Source organism: Macrobrachium rosenbergii, chromosome 57 (assembly GCF_040412425.1).
Source record: "Macrobrachium rosenbergii isolate ZJJX-2024 chromosome 57, ASM4041242v1, whole genome shotgun sequence".
NCBI lineage: Eukaryota > Metazoa > Arthropoda > Malacostraca > Decapoda > Palaemonidae > Macrobrachium > Macrobrachium rosenbergii.
Window position 1 is genome coordinate 12,888,099 of NC_089797.1, and position 25,126 is coordinate 12,913,224.

At 37.8% G+C, this 25,126-nt stretch overlaps 2 long non-coding RNA genes across 7 annotated transcripts in view; one reads left to right on the top strand and one right to left on the bottom strand.

Moving 5' to 3' along the window:
* Positions 1-684: 684 nt before the first annotated feature.
* Positions 685-21,320, top strand: LOC136837078 (uncharacterized). 6 transcript variants are annotated; one of them, XR_010852573.1, is made up of 4 exons: positions 685-831; positions 15,490-15,643; positions 18,786-19,114; positions 20,815-21,152. It is a non-coding gene; the product is annotated as an uncharacterized lncRNA (long non-coding RNA). The 6 variants fall into 6 exon arrangements; XR_010852575.1 differs by having other exon boundaries at positions 15,490-15,605; positions 20,815-21,149; XR_010852576.1 differs by having other exon boundaries at positions 15,490-15,602; positions 20,815-21,147.
* Positions 21,321-21,487: 167 nt separating this feature from the next.
* LOC136837079 (uncharacterized) overlaps positions 21,488-25,126 on the bottom strand; it is a 29,268-nt gene continuing 25,629 nt past the window's right edge. The window contains exons 3-4 of the long non-coding RNA XR_010852579.1: positions 24,336-24,604; positions 21,488-22,310 (exon numbers count right to left, since the gene is read on the bottom strand). This is a non-coding gene — a long non-coding RNA (uncharacterized lncRNA). The remainder of the gene's footprint in view (positions 22,311-24,335; positions 24,605-25,126) is intronic.

A 25,126-nucleotide genomic window follows, 5' to 3' on the forward strand; every position in this document is an offset into this window, starting at 1 on the left:
CTGTTGCCAGTTGTATGTAACTAACATCTCGACTGGGAATCACATTCTTTTCCTTCAAACAAAGATTTTTCATGAGATCTCGTGATTATTGAGAAGACGCAAGTCTAATGAATAAAGAAGTCTAATTTTAAATCTGGCCTTTTTGATTTTGTCATGCAAAATGTGTGACACTTCAGTTAAAAGTACAGTATATACTGTATAGAGATGTTTGTGAATATTGGTAAATTGCTGTTTGAAAAATAAATATTTATGGTTACCATATCTAACAGTAACGTAGTTAATTATGTAATATATATAACTCGATAATCAAATATCACAAGCATGTTTTTAAGTCCTATATTTGCGTATGACTTCACACTTTTACGTTGTCGTACGCCACAGATATTGAACCCCTGCAAAATTCTTTCTCTTATCTATGGTTAGAATTAAGATAGATGGATACCAGAAAAGGAATATAGAACTAGAATGCAAGGAAAATTTGTCTTTATTCAAGAAATGAAAGTAAGGACTTAAAAATGAAGCGATGCACGATAATAAATCTACATCTGTAGTTTTTTTTTTTAACTAGAACAAATATATTACAACTGGAAATTAAGAATAAACGTAAAAATGTCAGCATAAATCGTTTTTTTCCTCTCAAATAATAAGGGGGAAGATCTGTTCAATTTTTTTTTACAGGAACCTCTGTGTAACGATGTTAAAAGAAGAAGAGTAGCCGGCGTTTACAAAGAACTCTCCTTCCTGGACCGTTATACCGTACACAGTAGTTCAAGTGTATTTGTGCTTGTTCCTTTTGGAGTACTCATTTTCCACTGGCTTTTTGAAGGTTTGGTAAGTAAGTGTTTTTTTTACATATACCATTTGCCTTTTTACATGAACTATGATACTTTAAATCATAACTGAATATTGAACCGTATTTCTTTGACATTTCTAACTATAAGCGCTTTGTTGGTGTGGACAGACCACCCATTTCTCTCTCTCTCTCTCTCTCTCTCTCTCTCTCTCTCTCTCTCTCTCTCTCTCTCTGAGACCAAGTGGAAGACAGGGGTTTTTAGTAGAGTAAAAGGCCAAGAAGCTAGTCAATTTTGCCCCCCTCCTCCACCAACCTAACCCACCCTAGAGCACCGTAGGTCGTAGAGTAGGAAAGGATATAAATGCATCTCATCTTTCATTATTTTTGCTGTTTCCCATCAAGTACCTTTCTGTACATGATTTTTTATACTTTGTTTTTATTGGGGTAAAACTATAGAGCAATTCTGCATGGACTGTTGCCTTGAAAAATGATTTTCCTTGCAAATTGATTTTTCCTCTAGGCTACTTTTAGTGTTGCTGATGAAGGAGGTGGTGGTGTTCATTGTCGGTCAGTTGTCATTAACCTCATAACTCATCCCAGATGGGTGGGGACCCTTGGGATTGTGGGGTTTTGGGTTGTTGGGGGGGGGTGCGGAGGAAACGTGGGGAGAAAGACCAGGCTGTCGTGTTATGGTTCTGTGCAAGAAGGGATTGGCTAAGAAAACCTATTGTAAAAGGAACCATACTAACCAAACGTACCCTAACCTAGCCTAACAGCCCGTGTTACTTAGCCAGAAGGGGGCTCTGTCCCCTGGACGACCCCCCCCAGCCAGAAGGGGGCTCTGTTCCCAGGACAACCCCCCCAATGAAGGAAACTCCATTTTTTACCAAAAGCTCCCCTATAACACTGCGCATGCACAGTAGCATTCCAGGATGGTAGCATACAATAACATATCAGTTCTGATGTTAATTACAGGTTGATTACAGTCGACTGCCAAAAAAATAGTGAATTCTTGATAAGCAACCAGAATACTATAGGAAAACTCAGTTACCAAGGTAATAAACCTTCAAAGTTATTCTATAGTTCTACCGTATCTTTCTGTACAGGATTTTATAGTTATTATTGGTTCATTAGCTAATATCCTAACCTAACCTTTGTAACCTAAACTAATATGCAGGTTTTGTAATCCAGTCTTTCACAGGAAAAGTTAAGTATACCTTAGTTTTATCAGACCACTGAGCTGATTAACAGCTCTCCTACTGCTGGCCCGAAGGATTAGACTTATTTTTACTTGGCTAAGAACCAGTTGGTTACCTAGCAACGGGACCTATAGCTTATTGTGGAATCCGAACCACATTATAGCGAGAAATCAATTTCTATCACCAGAAATAAATTCCTCTAATTCCTCATTAGCCGGCCAGAGAATCGAACTCAAGCCTAGCGAGTGCTAGCCGACAACTCTACCGACTCGTCCAACAAAGGAACTTAGTCTTTCACAGGGATGCCATACCTAACCTATTGAAGGTACAGCTATAGAACAGCTCTGCACGGACTATTACCTTGAAAGTTGAATTTTTTTAGTGTTGCTGATGGAAGAGGTGGTGGCGTTTTTTGCCGGTCAATTATTATTAAGCTCATAACTATCCAACATGGTTGGGGACCCTTTGGAGATGCTGGGTTTTGGGAGGGGTAAATTGTTGGGAGAAAGACCGAACTCTCATGTTATGGAATTGTTCCATGCAAGAAGGGATTGGCTAAGGAAACTTATTATAAAAGGAGCTATACAAATCTAACCTAACCTAACCTTACAGGCTGTGTTACTAAGCTGGGGTTCAGAGCCCCATGGACCCCCGGGTGAAGGAAACTCCACTTTTTACCAGAAGTTCCCCTATAACACTGCGCATGTGCAATTGCATTCCAGGACGGTAAATTCTTGATAAGCAACCAAAATACCATAGAAAATGTCAATTTCCAAGGTAATACCCCAAGCAGAGCTGTTCTATAGTTCTAAATTACTGTATCTTTCTGTATAGGACTTTTTATTCTTAGTTATTATTGGTTCATTAGCTAATATCCTAACCTACAGTAGCCTAACCTTTGTAACCTAATCTACTTATATGCTGGTTTTGTAATCCAGTCTTTCACAGGGACGCCATACCTAACCTGTTGAAAGTTAACCATAAATTTTGATCAGGGCAGGCTAGTTGTTCAGATGTGAGCTTAAATTGATGGTGGAATATTCCTTGTGGTGGGCATTAACATATTATGGGTTAAGAATTTGCAAGGGACAGATACCAGTTGATGAGCAGACTAATCATAGGCCCCCGTCATAGGTTAGGTTAATTTTCTATATGCATAATAAGTGTAGTTCCCCCAGCTTTCTGTAGAAGCATCATTTATAATGCTAAACTTGGATACTCATTAGAGAATAGAATAGAAAATAGAATTTAGGCCAAAGGCCAAGCACTGGGACCTCATTCAGCACTGAAAGGGAAATTGACAGTAAGTGGTTTGAAAGGTGTAACAGGCAGAAAACCTCAAAGCATTTACACTATGAAACAATTGTTAGAGAGTGTGGAAAATCAGATGGAAGGAAGAAAATATGAACGGAGGTACAGTAAAAGGAATGAAAGAGGTTGCAGCTAGGGGCTGAAGGGACACTGCAAAGACCCTTAAGTAATGCCTAGTGCACCACTTGAGGTGCACTACCTTATATGGGGTGGATGCCCGTTGGTTGCCCTCTTAATTCTTCTCATCGTTAACTTTTATGAATTTCATGTTAGACACCCAACGGGCTCTATCCACTGACTCCCGTCTTGTGGATTTCCTGCCTCAATTCCCGTCTGGCCTAAGTCTTTTTATTTTGCTTTTGTATTGCTTCTGTCCACCTCATGGAAAATAATTCAACCAGTAGTTTAGTAATCTCTCTCTGTACTATCCAGGTTGTGTTGCTGTTCTGTATGATGATGTTTGCAGGCCTCATGATGAGAATAATTCGGTAAAAATGTAGGATGTTTTGAAGGCAACTTTACCTAACCTAGCACAGATTTACTGTTACATGTGTTACGCTTATAACAAGACCTGGTGTGAAAACATTTATGACAGTGAGGATGAGGTTGTAAATGATTACACTTGCATACTGTCTTCTCATTTACTATAAATATTGAGATACAGTATATGGCACTGAGTTCCCTTCTTGATGCTGTTTGGAGAATTTTTTGTTACTGTAATAACACAATTCAGCCTCCCCAGAAAGGTGTGATCAGCAGGAGGTTATGGTCTAAGTGAGTAACCACTGACTCAGGACAAAAATAAGTGCTTTTGTGTCCATACCATGTACTTGTCATGCATCCATGGAATATATATCTCTTATTTTGATCTTTCTGTATTGCTGAAGAGGGCTGCATTAATAATTTTTAGGTCATTTCATCTGACCAAAGAATTTAGTCAGTCTCTTGAGTGTGAATCCTCATCCCAAGATGGAGACACCATTACCTACCCTATCATACCCGATATTAAACTTTGTTAAAGTCAAGGCAGGTCATGAATTCATGAATATTAGATGAGGTTCTTGTTCTCTTATCTTCAGTATGTCAGCATATATGGTAATTTATGTGTTGTTATAGTATCAGGATATGTTTGGTAGTCCTCAGTTGAATATATTTTGAATTTGAGAACAAGAAATGGGAGAGGAATTGTGCTCCTGCAAAGATAATTACTGCCATATTTAAGTTTCTGTTCGGGTATGCTTACATGGACAATAGTATTTTTGGTATTGAGGTTATTTGAGGCAAGTTTTTTTAGGGGGTCTCCAAAACTTAGGCATTCACTAGCTGTAGTTTCAGCCAAGGAAGCTGAATTTTGACAGCAGGATGCCTGGGTGCAAAAATTAAGCTTTCAGACCATTTGGCTGCAGAAATAAAGTAATTTTTGATAGTGTAGTCTCTGTTCATCTTCAAGGGAGTTACTCACACAGTCCCTAGAAGGGCTCCATAAGATAGACCAACCAATTTCAAAGAATTCTGCTCTAGTTGGTCATGGCCCAGTATAGTGCACGTTGACACTGATAGAGTATAGGACTCAAGAGGGATCTATCTCTTGTCTGTTGCGACCGCCTAGGTTCTTCCTCATCTTAACCTGCAGGCGTGGCAACTGCGCATCGTACCGCACATCATCCACTATGGTGGCAACAACACACTCTGCGCTAGACCGACTGCTCATTATTCTCTTGGTCATCAAAGCAAGCTGAGTGCATGGTTTTATATAAGTAACTTACCAAATAATTACATAGCTATAGTTTCTACTTTACGCGGCAGCTCAAAATTTGAAATTCGCGGTAGTGCTCTTTTGTTTTAGGTGTAGGTATGTTGCCCCACCCACTATCGGGGAAGAATAGGTACAACTTAGCTAAGGAGCTCAATTCGTTTCTGCTAGTTAATGACTGAACAACAGTTATTAGCAGCTCTCGTTTTCGTTTTCACCGGATGGTCGGAGATCGCCTTCGGTGAAGTACTCTTTGATTTTTGGTAGCGCAGCTATCTAGCGTAGCTAGAATTTTGGATACTTTGATTTTGACTTATTCATTTGGAAATTTTGACCATTATGTTGGACTCTAGTTTATCCAGCATTAGGTACTGCCGCAAAGGCTGCAAAACTAGACTCCAATCCTGACCTAGAACCAACCTCCGAACCTCCAGACCATCTAGGAAACCCTTCAACAAATCTAACCTTAGAAAATGAGATTCCTGTCCTCCGTGTTCCAGTGGGAGCAAGACTTTCCCATTTCTGGCCAGTATGGGAGAAGAAAAATGTGGAACCCTGGGTGCTGAAGGTATTAAGAGAAGGATATGCAATCCCCTTCAGGGGAAAACCTCCCTTAGTAACCTCTCCCATCAACTTAGCAGCCTACTCAGTAGACTCTTCTGGAAAAGAGAGTAATGGAAATAGTCGAAAATGTAAACTCAAGGGGATTTTACAACCGCCTCTTCGTGGTTCCCAAGTCATCGGGAGGATGGAGACCTGTCCTGGACGTCAGTGCCCTGAACCGCTTCGTTCAAACAACGAAATTCAAAATGGAGACGAATCAGTCGGTTTTGTCGGCCATCCATCAGGGAGACTGGATGGTTACGATCAACATACAAGATGCGTACTTCCGTATTCCAATTCATCCGGACTCCAGGAAGTATCTAAGATTCGTGTTCCAGGACAGAGTCTTCCAGTTTCGGGCACTCTGCTTCGGACTATCCACGGCCCCTCAAGTTTTTACCCGGGTACTCACTCCCCTTACGAAATGGCTACATCTTTTGGAGATAAACATTTCTCTGTACCTGGACAATTGGTTCCTACGCTCCCCCTCGAATTCTCAGTGCATGGAGGACCTATAAAAAACACTTCGTCTTGCCCAAGAATTAGGACTTTTAATAAACTTCAAGAAGTCACAGTTAGTCCCAACTCAGTCTATTCTATATTTGGGGGTAGTGATAGACTCTCAGAGTTTTCAGGCTTTTCCATCCCAACAAAGGATACTTTCTTGCCGCAAGAAAGTCCAGGACTTCGTAACTCACAACTCCTGCTCAGCCAATGCATGGATGAGTCTTCTCGGAACTCTCTCTTCCATCGAGAAGTTCGTTCCATTAGGCAGGCTACATACAAGAGCACTACAATTTTACCTCAAAGCCAATTGGAAAAGGAAGTCGTTCCCGGACTCATATATTTTCAGCATCACTCCCCAAATAAAAGAAGACCTCAGATGGTGGCTAGCAGAAGACAGATTCTCGACAGGAAGGTCTCTGGCTCCAACGAACCCCGACCTAACGTTATTCTCCGACACTTCAGATCTGGGTTGGGGAGCCCCTCTCAACAACATGGAAGTGTCAGGAACATGGTCCCCTTGGAAAGAAACCACCACATCAACGTGAAGGAACTAAAAGCGATTCATCTGGCACTTCAACACTTTGCAATATAAGTTAGACAGTGGCTGGATTGTTGTTATTATTATTATTATTATTATTATTATTATTATTATTATTATTATTATTTATTATTATTATTATTATTATTATTATTATTATTATTATTATTATTATTATTATTATTATTATTGCCTCAGACTTGCTGTTTTAACTTTCAAAGGGAGGTCAGCTTGTCAAGTTAGCCTTGAAGAAGCACGTGCATAGTTTTTGTTGAGTATTTGTTTTAATTATTTGATATCACTTTCTTGAGATCTTAAATGGAAAAATAAAGTCTGCAATAGTATGTATTTATATTGCTATACTGTATAAGGAAGCTTTGCCAACTTGATCAGTTGGCCGTTTCAGCCTGAGGAGGCTAACTGATCAAGTTGGCGAAAGCTTCCTGTATATGGCAATATACATACACGTACATACTATTACGGGCTTTATTTTTCCATTTGTTTAAATGTCTTGAATCTTTAAAATTATAGTGTTTTACCATAAGCTTAGAGAGGGAGACAGGAAAGGGGAAAGAATATACAGGCGGTCCCCGGTTCTGTGGGGTTCCGTTCTTCTTGTCGTCAGAATCCGAAAATCGTTGTAAGCTGGAAAATCGTCAAAAATCATAAGAAAACCTTACTTTTAATGCTCTGGGTGCATTGAAAACGACGTAAACTGCATTATTATTGAGTTTTACATAAAAAAAAACCTTCAAATTATGATTATTCTGCCGTTTTGGGGCCATATTTCTTCCGTCAGATCGGCGTACGACGCGTCGTAACCCCGGAACATGCGTCGTAAGCTGGGAAATAATTTCTGATGAATATATTTGAAAAGCGTCGTAACCTCGGAACGTCGTAAGCCGGAACCGTCGTAAACCGGGGACTGCCTGTAGTAATATCACATGCTTTAAAGAATTTAAGGAAGTTGTATCGTTTGAAGGAGAAGCAAAGCAATAAAAAACATACTGCATTTTAGAGTGTCTTTTGATGCATGAAATTAGGCATGATGATACCTAAGTTCTTTATGTTTTAATTGAGTTTATTTGTCTTTTTATGTTCAGATTGTAAAAGACACCCAACAGATTTCATTTGTTGATAGTCAGATGAGTACTGTTCCTGCTTATTCCTAATTTAGAGTACATTTAGTTTTCAATATTAATCAGGTTTCAGCTGGTGCTTTTTGGCTGCTGCATTTCAGTAAGCAGGGTTTTTTATTTCATATATCCTATGATATTTTTTCTGATAGCAGTTCTCTCTAAAATTATTCAGAATGTACTAATGGCATTCCTTATTCAGTACAAGAAATTTCAGGCATGCTTAGGCTCTTAGAACTTTATACAGTTAGGCAGGCAGTCTCCCTTTCATTTTCCAGTGTAATGGTGAACTGTTGGAAATCAGATAAAGGGGTAAATGCTTCACTGGGTGTGTTGAGTATAAAAAACTGAGATTCTCTTGTATAGTTTTGTTATAGACTACATTTTTTGTCATTTTGAGCTGTGACATTCTGTACATTTATTGTCCATTGTATTTTATATTTAATATCACATGAAATAAATAAAACCTTGCTAATTGAAGTGCAGTGGCAGAAAAGCACCAGCCAAAACCTGATTAATACTGAAAACCGAACATGCTCTAACTTTGGAATACACACAGGAATGGTATTCGCCTATCATCAAATGAAATCTGTTGGGTGTCTGTTAAATTTTAACAGGTAGAACACATTTTAATTTTTTAATTTTTTTTGTTAAATGAAAGAATGATTCCAATCTTTATTATTTTTTATTCCAATCTTTATTATTTTTAAGGCTCTTGCTTGAATATTTACAAATCCAAAAGAAGAATCCTCTAAGCTAGGAAGATGCCTTTATAAAAAGGATGTCAGTTTGGAATTACAGTGTTTGATATTTTGTTTGCCATTGTTATTTCAAGTGGTTAAACCAGACTAATGACTGAAATCATCCAGACTTTTAGAGGTGTTCTTCAGATGGATTGATCCTGAAATGAGAATGAATATGAATAAGGAAAGAGTTGAAAAATTGGAATAGCCAAGTAGAGAGACTGTTTTAAGTCATTATTAATCAGTTTTCATTATGGCTACTTTGATTAGATATTAGAATTCCATGTTAGTTGTTAGATTTTTAGCTTAACAGTTCACTTGCAGAGTGCAGAGTAATTCAGATAGATTTTATTGCTGCTTTCAATTTAGTAAATCACAAGGCACTTATTTATAAACTTCAGAATCTTGGAGTGGGTGGATATATTTTAGGATTACTTCAAGATTTCCGTACAGGTAGGCAGCAGCAAAATGCTGTGGATGGGATCTTAAGTGAGCCAAGGCCTATTGCGTCTGGAGTTCCACAGGGCACTGTTCTTGGTCCACTGTTGTTTTTAGTGTATACAAGTGACATGGTTGGCCTGGAAAACAAGATTGTCCAGTATGCCAATGATGCAACACTTGTGGGTGTAGTAAAGTCTCCACTTTTGAGAAATGAAGCTGTCCTCAGCCTCAGTCAGGACATGGACCAGATCAGGAATGGTGTAGTCAGTGGGATATGAGGCTGAACTCCAGTAAAACGAAAACACTATTGATTAGTAGATCCCGTACAGATTTCCCACCCCATCCTCCCCGTCAGGTGGATGGAACTTTGCTGAACGAGTCTGAAGCTTTAACTATTTTAGGTGTAACCTTTGACTCACATCTAACTTTTGAGAAACATCTAATGAAATTTCCAGCAAATGCCGCACAAAAGTTAGGCATTGTTTGTAAGGCTTCATATATTTGTAACGGGGATAAAATCAGTGCTACCTGTTTCAGGTCATTTTTACTCCCTTTACTAGAATACTGTTCTCCTGTGTGGATGCCTGCTTCTGCCAGAGATTTATCTTTTTTAAATAGAGTTGTTCATGGTGGTAGGTTTCTGTTTCCCAGTAGTAGTAGTAGTTATGACTTGGATCATCGACGGATGGTCTCTTGTTTGTCACTTCTTCATAAGTTGTATTTCAACAGAGATCTTTTACATTCACAATTGATCCCTGATCCCCTTTATCTGCTGAGAGCAACCAGATTGGCTGAACAGCAGCACCAATATGGGGTAAATGTACCTCGCTGTCAAACTTCTCGGTTCCAGAGGTCCTTTATTCCTCACACCGTTGGCCTGTGGAACAGCCTCCCAGTGGAAGCCGTGCAATTGGAACTTCAGATGTTCAAGTGAAGGTGCAATACATTATTACCCTAATACTATTCTCCTTGTATTTTAATACATTTTTATCTATTTGTTAATTTATTAACTTTTTTCTTTTTTAATAAGTTGGTCTCTTCTGTCTGTATTTCCCTTTACCTCATCTTACTTCTCCCTAATGAACACCATATTCTTTGGAAACTTGAATTTCAAGTCAGTGGCCCCTGTGGACTTGTTCCATATGAATAGGTGTCATCTTCTGAATAATAGTAATAATTTTGTTAACTTCGATTCTGCTCTTTGAACAGCCGATAGTTTTTATTGCAAAAGCATACCATCTCTTTTGCACATTCTGAAGTTGATCTAGTCAGCGAGAGGGAGATTTAGTAGTAAGTTCCAGTAGTAGTAAGTTTCACGTGCTTGGAATAGGATAAGGATTCTCTAAATTATTAAATAGTTTTTTTTATTTAGGTGTGTAGTTGTAGGATGGTATGCTTTTGCAATTTGTGCCCTGCACAAGCAGGTTCTTTGATGGGTTGGTTCTTGTCAATTCTGTGGAGCTCATTCATGAACCTGCTTGCTCACCAAGAATATTCTTATCAATGAGTTATAGTTGAAGATTTTAGGCCTCTGTACTGCCATATTGCATTCTGCTTTCTTGTAAGTGATAAAGCAGAGTTTTTTATTCATTGTACAATAATAAGTAATGATTTTGATGCTAAAAAAAAAAAAATTCTGGTTTTTCCCTCTGGATTTCTCCATACCTTTGAATCCAGTTTAGTTGTAGTGTTCACTGTCAGTACCCTGAATATGCTATTCAGCGCAGCCCATCTTTTAATTTGGTGCCTGAGGTAGCTTGTATTACACTGTTGGAATCGCTGGCAGATTGTTGTACCTCCTTGATTCCTATATTGCTGTGGTAATTGGTGATGGTAAAAGGTGTTAAGTCTGTTTTGGGTTAGAAGGGCTGCCCAAAAACATTGTTTCTTGCAAAAGGAAATGAAAATGAGAACTGAGCTGTCTATACTAGTGGTATGATCCATCTGTTTAGTAGGTATTGGTTATTAATGTGCTTTTGACAGCCTCTTGTGCTGTCCTTTACATCAGGGTAGAACAGACGTCATGTCTTGAGCTTATTGCTATGAGAAGCAATTGTTTCAATAGTCACGGAGGTCTTTGTAGTGGATGAGCTTCCAGAGTGTGAGCTGCGATATTTTGCACTCCCAATCTTTCCATAGTGTTGTATAACAGATAGTCTGTCCGAATTGTTGGATGTTTTCTCTCTTCAAGTTGGCTGATGCAAGCCTGTAGTAAGGTCTTGTCTTTTTTCAGTGATTTACTTATGGTTGTCTTCATCAGGTTTTTTTTTTTGTTCTAGTGGCACTGCTTCTATGCTTGTTACTTGGGTCCTTTTTGTACAAAACAGGTACGGTGCTGTATATGGTACACAATAATAGTCTCCCTTGTTGAATGAAGTGATGCCTTGAAGAGCATTTGATGTAGTATGCTTTACCTTTATTATTTTTAATTTTTTAATGTTTTGTTAGGTCAGAGCTCTTTCATACTTCATGTAGTTGTATTTTTAAGCAATTTCTTTTGAGGGATAATTTAGGCATGACGTTGTATTAACATTGCTTGCCTTGTATTATCTTTGTGTATTCATCTGCAATTTGAGGCAGGAATTATAGCTTTTAAATATCCAGTTTCCATAACTTCATAGATACAGTTGGTACATGGTAGACAATGTATAAATATCCCAGTTTCCTGTTTTAATACAGTAATTAGAACGCTTAGATTTGAATTGGTTATGCTGAAGGGCTGGTTGCTGAGAATATTTCCATATGAAGTTTATATTGAATGTGGGAATATGTAATTGTATATTTGGCAAACTTCTTTTCTGTTACTATCTGCAATGCACACTTGGCCAAATTTGTTACTGTTCTTCTTGTGTAGATGATAACTTTTCCATTTGTATGTTGGTGCTGGATGAGCGTAAAAATAAATAAGTGGTGCATTTCATTCCTAGCAGTTTACTTGTATTAATAGAATCCATAGTTGTGCATTAATTTGGTCTTAAATTGTGTGTGCCATACATGTTTGGAATATATTGGTGTGTCAGTGTCAGTTGGGACAAAGATGTATGAGTTCAGAGGAGTGTAAAATATAAGCAACATTCATGAAGTTTAAAGTTGCATATTAATGATAGCCAGAGACATAAGATGGCCATTTCCACGAAGACAGAGGATGAAAAGGACATATTTCCAACATTTTTATGCCTTTTGACTAACAGAATATGCAGGAAACAACTTTATTATGAAGAGACAATTTAATTTACTGTAAAGGTCAGGTAGTTGTTCTCCAAGGAAAGTATTTGAATGCTACATTTTGGTGTCTTAGGTTACCTTAGCACCATTGGTACATCCTTCAGAGTTTTGCCTTGGTGGAAGTATTGCCTCTGCTAATTCGTTAATGCAGGGGAATGTGATAACAGTCCAATGTGGCATTTATTAGCTGGGGTGAAGTTAGGAGCATCAAGGTAGTACCATGCATTGATGTCATCCCTTCTTCCAAAGTCCCTTGCTCATACAAGAAGCACCGCATGAACTTAACTCTTGGACGTATGTTTGGTCTCACTGCTTTCTGGGGAGCTTTTGCTATTCTGGTATAATAAACTGTACCTGAAATGAGAACTCCTGCCTACAGTGGTGACTTGGGACTATTGAGCAAACTAAAAATGTCTTGACATTAGTGATATTTCATTCACATTCATTGAAGTGTTTTTGAATCTTTCATTTGCTGTGTCATTTCTGATGCTTGCTTTGAATAAATCCACAAGTTTATGCTTGAATATCAGTTGTACCTATACCTGAGATATCTGACAGCTAAGATAACGTAAGATATGCTTAGTTTCATTACTTGCTTTAAATAAATGAAGCTATTCACAGTAGAGTCTTTACCTAGATATAATATACTGTACTTAGTTTTTGGGATTCAAGTAGCTTACAGTGTTCCCTCTGATGCAACGATGTAGAGTTTAGGTTTGCTACAACATAAATTGCATGAATCAATACAGGTACTGAATTACCTAATTTGTATCTTTCATGGAGCAGACACTCAAAACTCTTAATTTTCAGGGCAAACTAAAGAAATTTATCCGCTTTAAAAGTAGTGAGGTATTTCCCTTATGGTTAAAACACTTGTCATAAGTGCATGGAAGTGTTTGCCTGACACTGAAGGTTATATTTGCAATTCTTACTTTGATGAATTTTGTATTAGTACAGTTCGAACGTCATTCTGCATATCTAATTGTCGTTACTCTCGAAGTGTGATTGGTTATGGCTAATGCTGCCATTTTCAGAATATTCCAATTTCATAAACTGGACTTTGATTCTAGGTTATGCTTTACATTATGGAAGTTAGGATTTGTAACAAAACTGAATTCCCCCCATACAACATCTTAAGAGGACACCATTCTGTTTCATGGTATAGTTACCCAAGAACTCATCTTGTGTTTAACATACTTTACATGTACAGTATTCTTGAGAGTTGATATATATAAAGTAGGAGGCATTTTGATAGTCTGCTCTTCAAATGAATTATGAACTGTATTACCAAAAATGGTCATGGGTCACCAAAGTTGTCTCAAAGTCTTTATTCCATTTGTTACTTTTAGGTAGTCTTACAAAGTACATTAGCTCTCACGTACAACTTGATGATGGTAAAGCTTAAAGTGTGGCATGAAAATATCTCAGTTTCTTCTGTATCTGAGATTAATTCTGCTTCTGTGATGTGAACACATTCATTAATTTTGGCTAAGTAATAGCTGCAGCCTCTTTCATTCCTTTTAATGTACCTTTGTTCATATTCTCTTTCTGTCCACCCTCTCCTAACAATTGATTCATAGTGCAACTGCGAGGTTTTCCTCCTGTTACACCTTTCAAACTTTTTCACTGTCAATTTCCGTCTCGGCACTGAATGGCTTAGCATGTTTGCTTAAAATCTATAAATCAATCAATCAAGTAATAACTCATCAGTAAGGATAACAGATGTCAGTAACACTGTCTTAAGTTCTGTTTCTAAGATGATGTAGCTTTTTCAGACCATTTCAGTGATAGTTAACCAACTGAAAGGCATCCTAGTGACAGAGTGCTTCCAGTAAGCAAACAGTTGCCAAATTAACATTTAGAGAAACAGACACAACACACCCTTATCATGAGAGCCACTCTGGGATTGTTTGACTTCTATATAGATTCTCTGATTTGCAAAGTGGTACACATAGCTCTTCAGTTTAATTTTTTTTTTTTGGGGGGCCACTGAATTCTTAGTGAAAAACTTGTACAAATTTTTTTTTTTAATATTTTCATGTTTTGCTTTACAGGAAATGAAAGTAAGTTGTCAAGCCTGGTTTTTTATTGATCTTGTATCTGAACCACAGTAGATACATTGTCTTAAAAAAGTACAGAGATAATGGAAATTAAATAAATCATTATTACAGCACATGCCATATGATGCATGATACAGCAAATGCCATAATACAAGATTACACTGTACAGCATTGGCCATAGTGCATGATTGCATCATATGCCATAATGTATATAATTACAGCAAGTGTCATGATAAAAAATTACAGGGTGTATCAATACAAAATTGCAGCATGTCTGTATGGTACAATGTAGAATTTACAAAATAGTAAATAATTTACGTAACGGTTATACTCCACAAAGTGTACACATGGAAGTCTTCTTGTGTTGCAAAGTACAATTGTATATTGTATACTGTAATGAAGACATTAAAACCTCATCTGAGGATTAGAGCAGAACTCACAATTCCAATTCCACTCTCTACTGGGTGAATAATACTTATCCACACAGAGGAGACAGTCTTGATGTGTTTCATACTATAATCCCTTACTTGTTTTATAGTTAACCAAGTACTGTACTCTTCTTTCTGTGCATCTTTTCCCACTTTAATGTGGAGTCGATGTTTCTGACAGCTTTCCTCCACCTGGCTCGGTCAAACACATCATCCTCTGACAATTGTTTGCCTCTCAGATCATCTTTAAATACTTTGCCAAGAGAGATATTGCTCTTCATCCGTATTTTAGGCACCTCCTCCAAAATTAAGTTTATCTGCATGATCGCTTGAGTGGCGAGGATTCCTTATTTTGGTAGGGAAAAAAAATTTTTGTAGTTAAATGCTTCTTGACTAAAGAAAGTAAGTAAATAAATTTACCTAAAAGTGGAAGATTCAAATTTTTTTATGGGAGGTTTTCAAGTTTGGTCCTAGATTCCGTTGCCTTTTTCAAGGCACATACTGTATTTGCCTTTCCCTACGTTATTACCAACAGTGAGCCATATGGTCCTCATAGATTTGTTTATTTTTCCATGTATGCTGATATATTTTGTAGATCTGAAGTTATGGTGAGGTGAGGAGCAGATTATTAAAGAATGCCACTAGAGATAGGGAGAGTGACAGATGTAATGACATTACCTACAACCAAACTGGACTGACCAGCTTAGAAACTTTTAACAGGAATTTTTATTAAAAGATTCTTTTTTCCACAGTTGCTTGGAATGTTGCACTTTACCATCTTACATGGAGGGGTGAGGGAGGTGGTGCTGTTATCCAGTTTGTCCACGGATTCTACTTAACATTCACCTTTGCCTGCATTATTCTTGTTGTATGTGTTACCTTGCTAGAACTCTTTACACTTCTTTTGTAAGTTAATTCTTTTGTGTTTATCATCATCTATTTTTTTCTTGCCAGCCTTTCAAGTTATTTTATATTTTACAGGTTCTAAGAAATATCAAGGGTATTAATGACTCAACATGAGGTAGGCAAGCATGGGGTAATGTTAAAATTCTATTTTAAACTATTACTTTTTTGTCTTAATGCATCAGATCTTATTAATGTATCTGAATGAAAGGTTTTTCATAGCATTTTACACTCCAAAGGGCGAGTACTTTATTTTAGTGTAAAACAATCCTACATGAATGAACAGTCCTACATGAATGAAAGCATTTCTTTTGAATTTGAGAATGAACTGAACATTAAATTACTTGTCTTTGCCAGTAAATTAGTTTTTCATTATTGAAAATATTGTCAGTGAATATTTTCGTGCAAAAAGTGTAATTTTTGTTAGAAAATATGAAGCCTCTCCAGGAGATATTTTCTTATTTTGTTGAATACAGTATGATAGAAAATATCAAGAGAAACTTAATTCTGAAGTATCCCTTGTAACAGGAGGTCATAGTATTGGGTGTTTCAGGGAAAATATGATGTCTTTATAACAAAACACGTTTTCCTCACGAACCCGTTAATAATAAATAACCGTATTCTGTGCATTGGATATCTAGCTGCAGTAAGTTTATAAATCTTGGGAGACAAGACCCCAATGTGCATGTCCAGACAAACCTCATGTCTCACAAGGCATCATTCTTCCATGCCAACCTAAAATTAGCAGTCTTTTCTCTTCCCATAAGGTCTTCTTGAAGCAATCATTGTAGAGCATTTGCCAGCTGGTAATAGAAATATTGAATGTGAAGAATGAAAGTGTGTCCAAGGTAAATGATGAGGCAGCAGGCCAGGTGAACCATCAGAAAATGGGCCAGTTGTACCACCTTGGACCCACTTTTGTCAATTCAGAAGAGCTAGACTCTGTACTAGTGAAGTCCAATGGGAGTAAAGGAGTGGGTGATATCCTTGGTAATTGCTTCCTTGGTAAGTGAATTTAACTGAGCCTAACAGGAATAGATCTGGATCTGGTAACTTTTTTAAAGGCACTCAGCCAGCAAAGAAAGGTGATTAGGTGCACCATAGTATGACTGTAGCCTCTGCTGGAACTAGAATCTTTCAGATAAAGCTTGAAAGGTTTTTGCATGTGTCTACCAAGGAATTGGCCAAAGGAAATTTGAATGTCCTGGATTCAGACTTCCAATCATTAACCCTCAAAGCAGCATTTGAGACTTTGTACAAAGGCACCAGTGAATATTCAGTCTTGAAGTGCTGTCCTGTAGTATGCACAGATCCTGAGCTGAGTCTTTCATTAACACAACACTATCTGGTTGAGTCATATCTAGTCCTTGAGTAGGTCAAAGAAGTGCTGGCATACAAGGAATTTTCCTAACTCCAGAATGTCCAGGTGGAGGAGTCTGGAAAGAAGTCACTGTCATCAACAGGTGATGTGAACTTAGAGGGCGAGCAGAAGGTGAAGGAGAAGAACATGATTCATAAGGAGGGGAGGTATCACTGGAGGAAGCAGCTGAAGAAGAAATGATAGGTTAGAGGCCCAGTTTTTCATCACAATCGGCCAGAGGAGAGCTGGTACAGGTAGGGAAGATCCAGCAGGTTATTGAACAGGGGAAAAGTCCTGCCTGGAGTTCAGAGAGTACTTTGAAGAGCTTCTTCCACTGCAATGTCTTGGAGAACAACAAAGTGATTTGTGACTGTGTCTTGGTAGTGAGAACAGTTGTGTGTGTATGACTGCTAATGGTCCTACAAACTGCCATTTTCCCATGTTTATGTTGAGAGTTCAGTCCATAGCTCTTCCACTTTTATTTCATTATTTTACATTGTTTGCTCCAGTGTCATAATGGTACTGTTTCAAAAATTAACTCTTGATTGTTGTTTGTAGGAGCATATCTGGACTTAGTATCCTGGGAACTTTGTCAATTTCAGTGGCTCCAAGGCAGTTTTTACCTATTGTATGAGCCCTCCAAAACATTTCCAAAGTTTGATGTAGAGAAAAAGAAACTTGTTTCTCTTAAACGTTTTAAGTGAAATGTATACCTAGTTTGTCTGGGAGAGTTTACTGAGCAATTTGTTTCAAATCTGTAAACAAAATTACGCTAGTTTGTTTTGATGTGTCAAGCACTTTTATTCATTTCCAGTCACTAAAGCTGCCCATATTTTGTGGTTCCTATATTTTGTTCCCTTCTCAAGGAGACTGAATCAAAAGCCATATTTTATTCATTCACTCTAATATTACAAATGTTTTGGATTTTTGGCCGTTGTTCCATGGAGGCGAAGGAGGGAGATCTTCATTCTCCAGGTAGTTTCAAAATACTCACCAGATCGCCACAATTTATATTACTCTGTGGAATCTTTTCTTGGGTTGCTCAGTTCTGTGACGATTTCTCTCAATATGCTCACCTCTGAAATTCTTTCCATCGTCAAGCCTTCCTTGAATTATATGATTTGAAGAGAATTGCTATGGAATACTCATTACACTTTTGCCTTCTTTCCATTGTTTTCGTTTTAATCAGATCGAGTCTTGCTATGGACAAGTTACTTTTGAAAAAGGAAATATTTGATTTAGTATGTTGGCATCTCTGAATGGTTAGTAACCCTCAGTGCTTGAAGTTTTAATTCACCTGCTTGAAGTCCAATTTCTTTACTGAAAAATGTTAGCCGTCACTTGAATTGCGAAACTAGAAGGCAAATAGTGAATTATGAATACTTGTGGTTATACTGTATTGGTAAGAAGGGTCCTTGGCTTGAATGTATTAAATCATCTGTGAAGCAATTCCTCTTAAACTGGTTGTTGAGTTTTCTTCTAAATTGATTAGCAGGTGCTTGTTTTTAGGAAAGCATTGGGTACATTTTTGCTACTGAAGTAAGTGTTCCTTTCATTTCTCATTGTAATTTAATATTGTGGCATTGAAATACCAACAAAAATATGGAAAATAATTACTTATAAACATCATCTGGAAAGCATTGTTAATGTGGAAGTGGTGAATGAAACATAACTGTCGTTTGTAGTAGGGTTTGTAGAAATTATATAGATGCCAATAAGTCATATCACTTGGAAGATGTTTCACCTCACCATTGTTTGCCCTCTTATCATTTGCCTGTATTTCAGGTGGGTGTCCTGGATTTCCATAGGTCTCCTTCTGTTCTTTATATACGTGTTTTCAACCTTCCTCATCCTGATTGCCATGACGACGAGCATCTGTCTGATTATCTCAGTGGCTTTGGGGTCCATATTTGGAAAAATGACTGTTGTTCTCTTGAAGAAGCAGCTCATGGAAGCCCATAAGTGACGTCACAACAATGGGGCTTCAAGAGGTTCCATCGATGAAGGGGAAAGGAGATTACCGTTGCCACGGTCTATTTGTCAGGATCATCTCTTCTCCCCACCAAAACCTCTTAATGCCTTCGAAGTCAGAACATCTGCCACAGCATCTGTTAGTATGTAACCTCTCTTTCCCCTTTGCAATTTCCAAAAACTTTTAAACAAAAAATAGCCTTGTTCTCTGTGCATATAAAAGGTCTGCAACTTCTCTTTTCCTCTGCAGTTTTCTCCAACCTTTATACAAAATAAGGCTTGTTCTGTATTCACAAAAAGGGTCTGCTAAAATAAAATAAAATACATATAGCCTTATTCTCTATGCACAAGAAATGTCTACAACCTGTCTCTCTCTCTCTCTCTGTAAATTTCCCCAGCTCTTACACAAAATATAGCCTTATTTTCTCTATGCACAAAAAAGGTTTGCAACCTCTCTTCTTCTGTGCAATTTTCTCAACATTTATACAAAAAAATAGTCTTATTCTCTGTACATAAAATACATCTCTAACCCTTCTCTCTCTTGTAGCAGTTTTCCCCCCACTGTTGCACAAAAAATAGGCTTATGTCCTTTCCAAATTTTTCATTTCTTTATCCTATTCTCACTTTCTCTCTCTCTACTGTATATCACTTAGGTAAACCCTCTCTTTCCCCCCACACCCATTATCAGTTTGTTCCCCTTTATCATTTCCTCTCCTATTCACCTCTTTCTTCAAAAATGTTTGTCATTTCCTAATCCAATTCTCCTTATTGCTCTGCCCACACACACACACACCTTCTTTTCCTCTAATTATCTGTATCTCTCCCAATCTGTATACCACCTTTCCCACAAAAAGTCTGTCTTTCTACAAAATAACCGTACTTTTGTATAGTAATTGTTGTCCTCCCTCTCTCTCTCTCTCTCTTCCCTTCTTAAATCACACATCTGTAACCCATCCTCCTCTCTTTCCCCACACCCATATCAGTCTGTACACAACCCCCCCCCCCAGGGTTTCCCATTTCTTGATATTCTCTTTCTCTGTGCAGTTTTCTAAATCCTCTCTCTAAATCCCTTCGCCTCTCTGTTTCTGAAACAAAAACTGAGAGGAAAAGAACCACTTTCTTTTGTTCAAACAAGATCCTTTGCATATGTTTCTCTTTCTTTTGGTCTCAGATATGTGTGTTTCTTTTGGTCTCAGATATGTGTGTTTTTCTCTTTTTTTCCGCCGTCTCGGAAGTTTGTTTCTCTGTTTTTAGTTTTTCAATATTTCTATTTGTTTCTCTTGCCTTCGGTCTCAGAAATTTTGTTTCTCTGTCTCTAGTTTCTGAAATTACCTTTTTCTCTATATGCCTTTCAAAGAACAGCATCTTTTCTTCCATTAAACTCTCCCCTTCAGATGCCTCTGCTTAATTTTCCCAATAAGTTTCATACTAAATAGCTGCCTGGATAATATGTGATAGCTAAGTCATAAAGCCAAGCACTGGGACCCATAGGGGTCGTTCAGAGCTATACATAGCTTCCTTTTCTCTGCTGTTTATCCTTATATAGTCCATTAGCATAGCATGGACTAAGCAGTAAATAGGATATAGCACATTATTAATATAAGCAATAATTATTTCCCGCATGTCATGGTTCCCCTGTAGTGTACCATTTCATCAGCATTAGTAGATCTCTATTAGCATAGCAGTAGTGTAGCTACTGGCTATACTACTGCTATGCTAATAGTGTTTCCCAGAAGTGTAATAAGTAGTGTTACTCAGCAGTAAATAGCAAGTTGTATAGCATGTCTAGTTACTGTGTTTGCACAACACCAGCAGAATGTCTTATGTCCCTCTCTCTTTCCAGGATTTAAACCATGGAGGTTGGGGATCTCGCCATCCCTGGCCAGTTGTAGGGAGGAAGTGTTAAGGGCCTCCCAACCTTTGCTACCCCACTGAACCAAAAAATTCTTTGGAGATATGCTAGTGTTGAATAGCAGCCTTCCCTACAGGCTGCACAAGGTGCTTCAGAAACCCATTATAGTCTCCTGTGACATCTTGGAGAGATGCTAATGGCAACCTTCCTTACAGGCTGCTGCATAAGGTGCTTCAGAAGCTCATCAGTCTCTTGTGAGCTACCGGAGAAACATCAATATGCTGTCTTAGGCAGCTTATTGTATATGACCTGTAACTTTAGTGTGACCTTGGTCAAATAAACCACTCAAATGCAATATTAATTATATAATTCTGTCCTATTAATTACATTATTGTAAATAAATTTTCATGAATTTATAAATTATAAACTTTTCATGAGAATTACACAAGATTTTTGCCACAATCCTCCCACCTCAAAAAAAAAAAAAAAAAAAAAAAAAAAAAATTTCTATATACGCAGAGGTGTCCAGAAAATATTTTCATCTAGAAAATATTAGTTTTAACTGCTCTGGATTACCAGCAACTTATTTAGGTTTTAATGGTTACCGGTGATCCTCTTCCCTCTCCTCAGTATCTTGATATCACCAGAGTTGCTCTCTTTGGAATGAATCCTCAGCTGTCTCTCCTTGATATCACCCGAGTTCCTCTCTCCTGCTCTTTGGAATGACTCCTCAGTTGTCTCTCCTTGATATCTTGGTATCACTTGAGTTCCTCTCTCCTGCTCTTTGGAATGAATTCTCAGTTGCCTCTCCTTGATATCTTGATATCACCCGAGTTCCTCTCTCCTGCTCTCTTTGGAATGACTCCTCAGTTGTCTCTCCTTGATATCTTGGTATCACTTGAGTTCCTCTCTCCTGCTCTCTTTGGAATGAATCCTCAGTTGTCTCTCCTTGATATCTTGGTATCACTTGAGTTCTTCTCTCCTGCTCTTTGGAACGACTCCTCAGTTGTCTCTCCTTGATATCTTGGGATCACCCGAGTTCCTCTCTCCTGCTCTCTTTGGAATGAATCCTCAGTTGTCTCTCCTTGATATCTTGGTATCACCCGAGTTCCTCTCTCCTGCTCTCTTTGGAATGAATCCTCAGTTGTCTCTCCTTGATATCTTGGTATCACCCAAGTTCCTCTCTCCTGCTCTCTTTGGAATGAATCCTCAGTTGTCTCTCCTTGGTATCTGATATTGCCCGAGTTCCCCTCTCCTGCTCTCTTTGGAATGAATCCTCAGTTGTCTCTCCTTGATATCTTGGTATCACCCGAGTTCCTCTCTCCTGCTCTCTTTGGAATGAATCCTCAGTTGTCTCTCCTTGATATCTTGATATCACCCGAGTTCCTCTCTCCTGCTCTCTTTGGAATAAATCCTCAGTTGCCTCTCCTTGATACCTTGATATCACCCAAGTTCATCTCTCCTTGGGATGAATCATCAGGAACAATCTGTTAAAGAAGAGATATATGCATTACTACCCTACATTTCAATAAATACAACTGGTCAAGTCATGTACCTTTGTTTTATAAAAACTGAAGGTACATAAGAGAGGGAAAGAGTGATTTTAAAAGTTTAATAAATAATGAAGGTACATTAAAAGAGGGAGAGATTGCTTTTAAATGTACTGAAGGTACATTAAAAAAGGGAGAGACTACTTTTTAAATGTAGTAATTTGTATTCTCCTCTTTCCTTTAACTTACTTAAACTACTAAATACATGTCATAATACTGGAAGTTCAATCACTACAAAGAAAGGAAAGAGAGAAAGATGGATTTGTGCAAGAGGGGGTGCATAACTTTCAGAGGAAAGACCAGGAGTACAGCAACATTTTTGTATAATTACGGACAGTAAATACTTTGAAAGAGTGTATTTCCTATGAAAGAGTGTATTTCCTAGAGAGAGAGAGAGATAGATGTTGATTTTCATCAAGACAAAGATTAAGCAACAGATTCCTATTTCTAGAGAGAAAGAGATAAAGGAACTTGTGCATAGAAGCTGATTTCAGTAGGACAGACCATGAATGCATCATGGTATATAGTGAGAGCTCAGTCTTTTAAAGAGTAAATTTCCTGGAGAGAGAGAGAGAGAACAGCCTTGTTCAAAGAGGTTGAAATTCATGGGAAAGACTTACAGTACCACTGCAATTTTGTATAATTAGGGACAGTTGAAAGTGTCTTTGAAAGAGAGATTTGTGCAAAGAAAGGCTGATTTACATCAAGACCAAGACTACATCTTGGTTTGAAATTGTCTTGGAAAAAGAGAAAATTTTCATGCAGAGAGTGTGAGAGGGAGGAACTTGTGAAATGAGAGGCTGATTTTAATAGGGAAGACCATGAATACAGTAACATTTTGATATACTTAGGGACAGCTCATATTTTCATAATTTTAAAGAGTACATTTCCTGTGAGAGAGAGGTGTTTTTGTATAATTATGGAAAATTGATAGTGTCTTTGCAAGAGAGAGAGAGAGACACACACTAATGCAAAGGGATGCTGGTTTTCATATGAAAGACCATGACTAAATGGTGTCTTTGAAAGAAAAGAGATAGAGAGAGTGAGTGAGTCTTATGCAAAGAGGGGCTGGTTTTCACATGAGAGACCAAGACTAAAGCATAGTGCTGTATACTTATGGAGAGATCATAGGGTCTTCGAAAGAGCAAATTTTCCCGAGAGAGAGAGAAAGGGGGAGGGAACTTGTGCAAAGGGAGGCTAATTTTTGTATGAAAGGCCAAGAATACAGCAACATTTTGGTATAATTTCGGACAGTTCAGTGTCTTAAGTGTAGATTTCCTGGAAGAGGAAAGAGAGAATTGTGCAAAAAAAAAAAAAAAAAAAAGAACTTTCATAGGTAAGAAAGATTAAAGCATGGTATTTGCATAATTAGGGAGAGCTGAGAGAGGCAGGCAGGCTGATCTTCAAAGGAAATAATGAAAAATACAAATTACTACGAAGATTCCTGTTGGAAAAACTATCTAATATATTTGTCATAACATTTTAAGTTCAATTAACACTGAATCTGACACTTTCAATTATGTTCAAAATCAAAGACGAGAGCAACACTAGAAGTTGGTCTTTCTAACTCCAGCTTGGTTTATACTGAATATTAAATTGAGAGTCCAGACACAACGATTACTACCATTTCCTAAAGCCATATTTTAATATCACTGGGGAGATAATCTTGGTGTCTTCTATAAACTTTAACAGTAAATTTTGTTTGTTTCATCTACTGCAAAACACATATGCAGGCAGAGATTATCGTGATTAATTCGAATTTTATAGGCATATAAAATACTTATCAAGGAGTTGTATAAAAAAAAAGATTAGTTACAGAGAAGCTTGCCCTCAAAATGGGAGAAATCATGGTGTTTTAAATAACGACTGCAAAATCATAGATTATGCACAAGGGACCATCGTTCCATGCAGGATAAGAGAGATCTAATCAATTCAGTTACCCAACAGTGTTATAGGTTTTACCTTGGCTTCCTCAAGCATTGCAAGAGGTGCTGAATAATCTTGATGGGTTCTGGCGCTTGGTCTTCAAGACCTAAATTTCAAAATCAGTCAATGAGTGATAAATGTAGATGGCTTTTGAGGACCCGAGGTTCAGGAATAGCTGTGCCAAACTTAGTTGGCACCATCTTTTGGACCGCAACCTGGGCGGTACTTGAAAAAACCACTCTGGGAATGTCACACTCGCTTTAGCAAGCTCTGGAGGAACCTCTCTTGGGAAGAGCATATCTGAACTGTACAAGGAAGAAGAGGCACAAGAGGTCAATGAAAGAATCTGCTGCAGGTGAAATTTCATTGAGGAATATTATTGACAGATGAACAGGTAGAAAAGATTATCAGCTATAACAGACAGATTTTGCATTTATATATCAAGCTTAATAACAATTTATTTAAGGCATATGTATAATGGTGTGTTATTTTTGTAAACTCTTTCCTTATTACGACATAAGAATGGCCACACAACTAACTTCAGAACTAATTAGAGAAGCATGCTCTCAAACTACTAAGCCCCACCAATCCAATATTCTGACAGACCCACTCACCCCCTCATCTAGGGTTGCCACTCCACATACCCAGCAGGGTTGCCAGAGAGCAATAGCTGCCAATAATTCTAAAGTCTACCACATGCCCCATGATCTTAAGATCAAAACAAAAACAAATCAAGGAAACCCAATAATAAACAAAATGAACCAATTATATATAAAAAAAAGTTTCATCAATCAATTTAATAGTCTCAATCATCCACCCATGTAGGA